Raw genomic sequence first — 9,880 nt, 5'->3', positions numbered from 1 at the left:
CTATATGTTTTTTTTATCTTTCGTGTTGTCGATCAGGGAAGTTTTCGTCCGAGCTTCACCACTATTATCGATTGTTATTTCTTGTTTTGCTTCTGGTTTTTGCGTTGTAAATTTCAGAATGTAAGAAAGAACTATTATTATGTATTGGCTTTTTTATGGGCGTATGTCATTTTTATCGTTGAAATGTATATGATTATTTATATTAATTGGAATGTTTGTAAATATAAGCTTTTTCATAAATAAAATCTTACAAAAATAAAGACTTCTTTATGATTAACAGGCACAAAGTTTACATACAAAAATTATTGTCAATTGGAATTTCTTCTAGAGTAGAAGCATAAATCTTTCTAAAAAACTATAGTTATAATACAAATGTTTCTTCACAAAAAAAAGTAGCTTTAAACTGAACCCAATTTTGAATATGCTGCGGGAACAACATCGAATATGCTGCGGGAACACTCTAAATCAACGAAGAACATTGATGTATATTCATTCTTCAATTGCAAGCCAAAATCCATTGAAATGATCCACAAACTCGCTAAAACGAGCTATACAAGCTTTGGTATAATTTATAGGTCCTAAACACTCATGGATCTCACACTAAACAAATCAAAACAACTAGATTTGGGGTGGTGGAAACACCTAGATCATGTGGATATAGAGCATAGAAGAATTAAAATATGATTTGATTAGATATAAGCACAAACAAACGGACTCAAGATGAATTTTCAAAGTTTTTTTCTCAAGTATACACCTTATTGTGTGTTGCATAAAAAGATAGTGTTCCTCATGATAGTTACATCATACTTATATACTATGTCTAGTAATTACCCCACTACAAGTTCTCGCTAAGCTTAACAATGGCCCAATACATCATATTAGGCGATAACTATTGATCCAATAGGTGTTTGGTATGATGGCCTCTTTAATATAACCTTACACATAGCATCTCATGTCCTCATTTGGTTCAATATAGTGAGCTAGTGAATACACGTTGAGCCTACTAGAATAAACCGACAAATGGCCTATTAAGGATGAGCGATATGGCTCATGCCATACCCTTCAAGGATCCTATGTGGCAGGAGATGATGAGAATGAGGGAAAGGGAACACCGCGCATCCCTCCCCGTGATGGAGAATGATGAGGTGCAAATGAGGGTGGTTACATTGGTCCTTTGACCCCTCATATGATAATGTTTTTAGTTTCTTTTTCTTTTTATTTCATTTTGTTATTAAATAGAAGTGGAGAATGATGTATAACAGGGAGTTGAGTGTGAAATTGAATGATCGATGAAGGAAAATATGAGTTGATACTGATGTAATACAGACTTGATGAATAAGAAAAAGTAAGGAGAATGAATCATAATTATTAATGAATGAAACTAAAATAGTGAGACATACGATTATAATTTTTAAATCAAGCGTGATGTCATTCATTTTGTCCAATACCAAACTTTATTTGTCAAAGTACACCTTTAACGTATATATGTTTGTGTTTAATATTTGTTAGCCTGAAAGATTCATATATGGTGGTATTAAAAATGATATAAGTATTTGTGTCGGTTATAGCTAGTTGTTAAACTAATTTGGATATAGGGGTGTAAATGAGCCAAGCCGAGTCCGAGCTCGACTAGGCTCAAGCTCGGCTTGTTTAACTTACACGGAGCTCGAGTTCGTGTTCGGCTCGTTTCGAGCTCTATTTTCAAATCTTGATTTTGACTCGTGAGTAGATTTTCAAGCTCGGGCTCGGTTTGGGTTCGGTTAATTTACTATTTATTAATTATTTTTTATATATTTTAATTATTTTTGTATACATATATACTTTGTTTCAATTATAATTTTATGTCTAAATAATATATATTATTTATTTATTTTATTTATTTTTTCATAAAATTATATATACTAATATGTAATTAGTAAATTTATATATTAAAAATTATATAAATGACAGACTCGTTTAGACTCGCGAGCTGGCTCGAGCTTGATAAGTGAAGTTCGGGATCGTTTATTAAACGAGCTTACTTTTAAGCTCGAGCTCGGGCTCGATTAAGCTCGGCTCGTTTGCACTCCTATTTGGATATACGGTAGAACGGTTCATCATAAATATATCGACTCGTTAATGCTATGTTGCGAACATGTCAAAGTGGATTAACACGTCTAACCCGTATGTGATAAGCAAGCCCGGCCGTTTAAGTGAATGAGTTAACACGTCATATGTTTATGAATTCATGACTTTATGCATAATACTATATATTGTGTGATCGATTGACCTTTAATAGGCTATCCATAAATTCTAGCACCAATTAATTATTTTAATGAACTTTAGACAAAACCTCCCTGTATAAAATAACGTCTAGAGGATAAGAGGTAAATATTGACATTAAAAAAATATCATAAAATGTTTTATAGATGTAATAAACAATTTGTGCGTAAGGAGTCTTGGTGGTGGAATGAGGTAGTACAAGACAAGATAAGGGACAAACAAAAAAGTTTTAAGGAGCTTATGAGGTGCACAGAGGAGGAGGAGGAGGAGGAGGAGCGAGTGGAATTGAGGGAGGCCTACAAAACAGCCAAGAGAGAGGTGAAGAAGGCGGTGTCGGAAGTAAAGAACACGGCCTATAAACGAATGTATGAACGTTTAGAAATAAAAGAGGGGGAACATGCTATGTTTAAGATTGCAAAAGCCAGGGAGCGCAGAAGGCAAGACCTAGGGCCTGTGAAGTTTATAAAAGGCACAGAGGGACATGTACTGGTTAAGGAGCAGGAAATCAAACTAAGATGGTAAACCTACTTCCATAACCTTTTTAACAATGGGAGAGCTTACCAAGAAGAAGATGACAACACAACCTTTCAACGACAACAACTGAATAACTGCTACTGCCGACGGATCACACGGGAAGAGGTGCAGACCGCACTTAGAAGGATGGGAAGGGCTAAAGTGGTTGGCCCAGACAACATACCCATCGAGGTGTGGAAGGGTCTGGGAGAAGAAGGAATAATGTGGTTAACTACTTTTTTCAATATTATACTCAAATCTAGTAAGATGCCAGACTAGTGGAGGAGCAGCGTCGTAGTCCCTATCTATAAGAACAAAGGAGACGCCCAGTGTTGTTGCAACTACCGAGGAATCAAACTACTAAGCCATACTATGAAGCTATGGGAAAGAGTGATTGAGGTTAGACTTAGACGGGAAACTCAGGTTACGGTGAACCAATTTGGCTTCATGCCGGGCCGTTCCACCACATAGGCAATACACATATTAAGAAGATTGATGGAAAAGTATAGAGAGAAGAAGCGTGACCTTCATATAGTGTTTATTGACTTAGAAAAGGCGTACGACAGTGTGCCACGCCAAGTGCTCTGGGAATGCCTAGAGGGTAGAGGGGTCCCGATGAAATATATACAGATAATTAGGGATATGTATACCAGGAGTGCAACAAGTGTCCGTGCGCCCGTGGGGGATACTGATTTCTTCCCGGTGGAGGTAGGCCTACACCAGGGGTCAGCGCTGAGTCCGTTTATTTTTACTGTAGTCTTGGATGAGTTATCAAAGTCGATCCAGGAGACAATCCCATGGTGCATGATGTTCGCAGACGATATAGTGTTAGTTGCTGAGAGAAAACAAGATCTAAACATGAGGCTAGAGGAATGGCGAACAACCCTAGAGACAAAAGGTTTAAAGATTAGTCGCTCTAAGACGGAGTACCTACACTGTGACTTTGGTGGGGTAATTGACAATGAGGATATCCATATCACCATTGACGGGCAAGTAGTCCCGCAGGTAACGACGTTCAAGTATTTAGGATCATTTGTTCAGAGTGATGGGGAATTAGACAGTGATGTGGCCCATCGAGTTCAGGTAGGATGGTGTAGGTGGAGAGTAGCCACAGGCATATTGTGTGACAAGAGATTCACAGCTAAACTAAAGGGAAAATTTTACAGGGTGGCTGTCAGACCCGCAATGTTGTATGGTACAGAATGTTGGGCCATCAAGAAGGCACAAGTACGGAAAATGGAGGTAGCAGAGATGAGAATGCTACGTTGGATGTGTGGACACACGAGGTTAGACCGAATAAGAAACGATGTGTTCCGGGAGAGATTAGAGGTAGCTAACATATCCGACAAGATAAGAGAGTGGAGACTGAGATGGTTTGGTCATGTGAAGAGAAGACAGACGACGAATCCTGTTAGAATCGTAGAAAACATTACTATAGAGGGGAGGAGGGGTAGAGGCCGACCTAGATTGACTTGGGAGGAGAGGATTAGGCAGGATTTAATAAACCTAAACCTTTCAGGGGACATGGTTGAGGATAGGAGTTCTTGGAGACGTAGAATTAAAGCTAAGGATTTTAGGGCGATATGAATTATTAAAGGGGCTACTGTTTACCTTATTTTGGTCACACACCATTACGCTATTTTAATGTCATATATTATATAGTTTTATTTATTAGTAGTTTTAATTTTATTACGGGCTATTACTAATTATATTAATGTTAAACTTTAATTTCCTCTTATATTCCCTCAAACATATGTTTTTAGAGCCGAGGGTCTCCCTGGAAGCCACCTCTCTATCCCATCTGGATAGAGGTACGGTGTGCCTACATCCTACCCTCCTCAGACCCTACTTATAGCTTGCTATTGGTGGGATCCCACTGGGTATGGTTGATTGATTGATTGATTTTAAAACCTTATATAACAATTGATATAGGTTATCCGTTATTCCCACACCATATGCGTCTATACGGCTCGTATAGGGGCTATACACGTTGTATAGGCACAAATTTTTTGTCATTTTGTGTTGGAGAGTGTCAGGTGTTTGAAGCTATATGGCTAGAATAAGGGCTATACGACCCACATAGACTGGAAAAATTGTCATCCGTGCATTATTTAGTCATGTGAGGGCATGCGACTCGTATAGCCCCTCACACGAATCATATAGAGTTCTTAACACACCATGGGGGTGGTGTTTGAATATAACAACCCTAACAATGTTAAACTTTTAGCGGGTGAATCAAGAACATGAACACGAGATTTTATCAACACACGATCGACTCTTTTATTAAGAAAACGACAAACGAGAAAAACTTAATAATTACTAACACATAGAACCAATGGTATATATAAACCCACGGTTCTTAATCCTATACTAACTCAAATACATAATTTGAATCCAAAACAAATGGGATTAAAATAAAATAAGATTAACTTATTTTATAATAATAAAATAATTATTATATTAAATATTCTCCGAGATTCTAGAAGCCTTCAATCTGATTTAGTATTGGACACGTTTAACAAACAATTATAAGAAGAACAAGAAAACAATTGCCGAATGCCGAGTTGTAGAAATGGTCAAAAAATATTTTGATATTCACAAATACGTTAGAATTGGGTAAATGAATTATCGTAAAGAAATTAAACGCTATATGTGTGTAACACTCATATTTTAAATGTGAAATGAATTTTTAAAAAATGAATAGGGAATTTGATGCTTTCTTTTGAAGATCCTGACTTTAAGTTAGCAGTTGATCAAGCTGAACCACTAAATACTACATCTTTTTCCTCTAAATAAGATCCAGACCCACATCGATCTCACTCTCTGCAATCCAAAGTGTTCGCTAGTCGCTACACAACAACGACTGCTTTGATCTCCGGGATCAAACCCAAAACGAACATAGCATATGTCTTCTACCGGATGTAGCAACAGAAACTCTGGCAACGTCGAAGCAGTAGAAGAAGAAGAAGAAAACAGTGAACAGATCCACTCCGAACACACGCCAGATATTCTACTTACTGAAAGACAACTCACTGGCTTGAAGCGTCACGATTCCTTAGATATCGAGTCTGCTAAAATTTGTGGCCATCATGGTCACCATGACACAAAGGTTAGCACGCGAGTTTTTAGTTTTTTTTTCTCTCAATTATTACCGACATTTTAACTTTGTCCCTAATATTTGGAAAATGGAATTGTTTGAAGGACTGGAGAGTGATACTCAGACTTGCTTTTCAAAGCATTGGAGTGGTTTATGGCGACATTGGCACATCACCTTTGTACGTGTACGCAAGTACCTTTAGTGATGGGATCAAACACGAAGATGACATTTTGGGCGTTTTGTCTATCTTTTACACAATCACTGTAATTCCTGTTCTTAAGTATGTTACAATCGTCTTACATGCCAACGATAATGGTGACGGTACGCATTAATTTCCTCCTTGATTGTAGTAGACGAGATGGGATTTATTGTGTTAGCCGTTATGTTTGTCTCGCTTTTTCGTAAGATACATGATAACATAACCTATAGAGTTGGTGTATAATGAAATTAATAGTGTATTTTCTTGGATTCTAGGAGGTACTTTTGCGTTGTACTCGAAATTGTGTAGATATGCAAAGGTAGGCTTAATCCCAAGTGAACAACCAGAGGACCATGAGGTCTCGAATTTTCAACTTGAATTACCGAGCAAACGTAATACAATAGCGTCAAAGGTCAAGAAAAATATTGAGCGTACAAACTTTGCCAAGTTTGCACTCCTATTTGCTGCCATGCTTGGGACTTCCATGGTCATTGGTGACGGCATTCTCACTCCTTCCATCTCGGGTGATTACTTTAATTAACTGATTTTATCGTTTTCCTTCATTATGATTGATTGAATTTTTTGGATTTGTATGCGGTCTAAGGTTCAACTACGTACTTTTAGGCATTTTTTGAAAGATCTTATACTTCTGCTAAGTTTGCTATCCTGCAAGATGAGAACTCATGCAAGTTCTTATAGTTTTTTTGGTTCAGTTTGTGTGGTAAGTACGTAGCTAGGGTCATGACAAGCGAACTCCATGGGGGTTTCACTAAATTTCACCTGTCACTTACAATTTTTCACTGAACTCCGTATGGCAAACTGCCTAAAAGTACAAGAAAGAAAAATACCGATCGATGCATAGTTGAATCATAAACCATCTACTAATAAAAAAAAGTTGAATTCTTTTTAATTGTGTTGTTCTTAACAAGTTAAGTTTTCCATATAGTATTATCAGCTGTATCAGGACTCAAGGAAGCAACTGATGCCATGACAGAAGGTAAGTTTTTGATATTAGAGTTGTGTTGTGTTGTAGTTTTGTGTTGTACAACATTTAAACACTAGGTAAAGTTGAGACATGGCGTAATACTTTACGTATCTACTCATTGATATATATGCTATCTAAGGTTGTAAATTTACAATTTTAAAATAAACTAGTGAGAAATAGAAAACACACGAAGTGAGACAACGAAACCAAGAGCCTCAATTTATGATATCAAGTTCAATTTCCTGTCGCGAAAAAGAAAACACGAGTATGCTAAGTTGCTAACACCTTGGAAGCGGATTGATGCAGGGAGGATCGTAATAGTATCAGTATTAATCTTGATAACCTTGTTCATGGTTCAAAGATTTGGAACCGATAAAGTTGGCTACAGTTTTGCCCCCATCATTTGCGTATGGTTCACACTCATTGCTGGGATAGGCGTGTACAATTTCATCAAGTTTGACCCTTCTGTCGCCAAAGCCATAAACCCTAAATACATCATCGATTATTTCAAACGAAACGGAAAAGATGGATGGATTTCTCTTGGTGGCATTGTTCTTGCAATTACAGGTACACTGTTCATGATACTCATTTTAGTTTTCCTATAACTTTTTAGTAATCTGGTTTGATGTAACAGGAACCGAGGCCATGTTTGCTGATCTTGGACACTTCACTGTGAAATCCATACAAATAAGCATGGGTTGTGTGGTTTATCCCGCTCTAATAACAGCATATAGTGGTCAGGCATCATGGCTAAGAAAACATCAGGATGAAGTTGCAGACACATTTTATAAATCAGCTCCAGATGCCTTGTACTGGCCAGTGTTTGTGGTGGCTGTTATGGCGGCGATTATAGCAAGTCAGGCTATGATCTCTGGGACTTTTTCCATTATTAAGCAATCGCTTTCACTTGGGTGTTTTCCTCGTGTTCAAGTATTGCATTCATCAGCTAAGTATGAAGGACAGGTTTTCATACCGGAAGTGAATTATCTTCTAATGATTGGCTGTGTTCTTGTAACTGTTTCATTCAAAACTACCGAAAAGATCGGCCATGCTTACGGTAAAATTACTCAATCCTTTTCCAAATATGTGCTAGCTAGAGTGTGATTAATTTTGTTTTTTTTTACTTAATCGGTGAAGGTATTGCGGTTATATTTGCTGAAACGCTCACATCTGGATTCATGGTAATGATCATGCTCGTTGTTTGGAAAACCAATATACTTCTCGTGATTTTATATGTACTTGTGATTAGCTCCACGGAATACATCTACTTAAGCGCAGTTCTATACAAATTTGGAGAAGGTGGATACTTGCCGTTTTCATTGGCGGTTGTGCTAGTGTTCATTATGTGCACTTGGAACTATGTTTATCGAGGAAAATACAATTATGAGCTCAGCCACAAAGTATCACAAGAAGCCATAAAAGACATTGTTATGGGCAAGAACATGAGTCGTATGGGAGGACTTGCAATCTTCTACTCGGAGCTTGCCCATGGCATTCCCCCTATCTTTAAACACTATATTGACAATGTTCCTGGTTTACATTCGGTGGTTGTGTTTGTTTCCGTCAAGTCATTGCCAATTAGTAGGGTGGCACCAGAAGAGAGGTTCTTGTTCCGGAGAGTGAAGCCAAATGGATTGTATGTTTTTAGGTGTGTGGTGAGGTACGGGTACAAGGATGCACACAATGAAAAGGAGTCGTTTGAAAATATTTTATTCGAAAGATTGAAAGAGTTCATTGAATATGACTATGGAGTCGAACCACAACCAGGCGGTTTTAGCAGATCAGGAGGATATGGTGAAACTGGACAAAGCTTGGCAAACAGGAGTCGTGCATTTAGTAGGCGAGCATGAGATTGTCTCAAGGGTCGGGTCTTCAATTGGGAAAAAGTTTATCATCGATTATGCTTATAATTTCATGAAGATGAACTTGAGGCAAAGTTATAACGTGTTTGAAATTCCTCACAAAAGGATGTTGAAGGTTGGAATGACTTACGAGCTCTGACGAGGATGAATGGGCTCGTGTAGAGTAAAACTTGTGTTCTTTCAACTAGATGAAACTTACTTCCTTTATTGAACGCTAGTATGCTACATTAGAATTTAAATAGTCTTTATTAAGTAATAACAGAATGCTAGAAAATATGTTAGACTAAATGTTTCCTACGTCTGCTAGCACGTTAATTAAAGCAGAATATCTTATACTCCTAACTCTAAGCAACTACTCTCAACACTTAGACATTTGTGTTCGCTTAAGTTAAATGAACAAACACGAACACGCTCTTGCTCATGTTCGTTCGGCTAAGTTGTTGAGGTACTGTCATACATGATGTGGTGCTTTCTTCTTGAACATTACACACATTTCAGGACACCCTTCTCATCCATACAACTTAACTTCCACAAGCAGCAGTTGCCAACCCCAATAAATTGCAATACTATGTACCTAAATAATATCCAAACTAGACCATATATTTGTCACATTTCAACGTTAGAATCACTTAAAGTTTAAGCTGCTGATTGCTTTTCTAGATGATTTGAGATTTATTTTCAAGGTATGTAATATTGTTGGATAATACAGAAGTACAGTATTCAGGGTTTTGTTAGTATGGGCCGTGGGCCCGATTCATCTCTGTATATTGATTACGGATGATAATAAGTTAATTCAAGTGACAGGCCATAAAAGTGGTGTTAAATGGTTTCTAGAGTCTTCAAAAAAGTAGTCTTTTTTTTATCTCAAGTGGGCTTACTAATTTAGTTGAGTGTGATAGTGATGTTTCACTAGCTTCTACTAGTTTATTCACTTTTAGATCTTACATTGTAGATACTGTCCA

General features: G+C 37.4%; 1 pseudogene; it reads left to right on the top strand.

Moving 5' to 3' along the window:
* The first annotated feature begins 5,472 nt into the window (after positions 1–5,472).
* On the top strand, positions 5,473–9,130 carry LOC143575349 (potassium transporter 5-like; annotated as a pseudogene).
* Positions 9,131–9,880: the final 750 nt, after the last annotated feature.

Source organism: Bidens hawaiensis, unplaced genomic scaffold, assembly GCF_021521415.1.
Source record: "Bidens hawaiensis isolate Kalapana, Puna unplaced genomic scaffold, B.hawaiensis_p1.1 tig00027337_1, whole genome shotgun sequence".
NCBI lineage: Eukaryota > Viridiplantae > Streptophyta > Magnoliopsida > Asterales > Asteraceae > Bidens > Bidens hawaiensis.
This window is presented reverse-complemented; position numbering and strand designations above follow the sequence as displayed.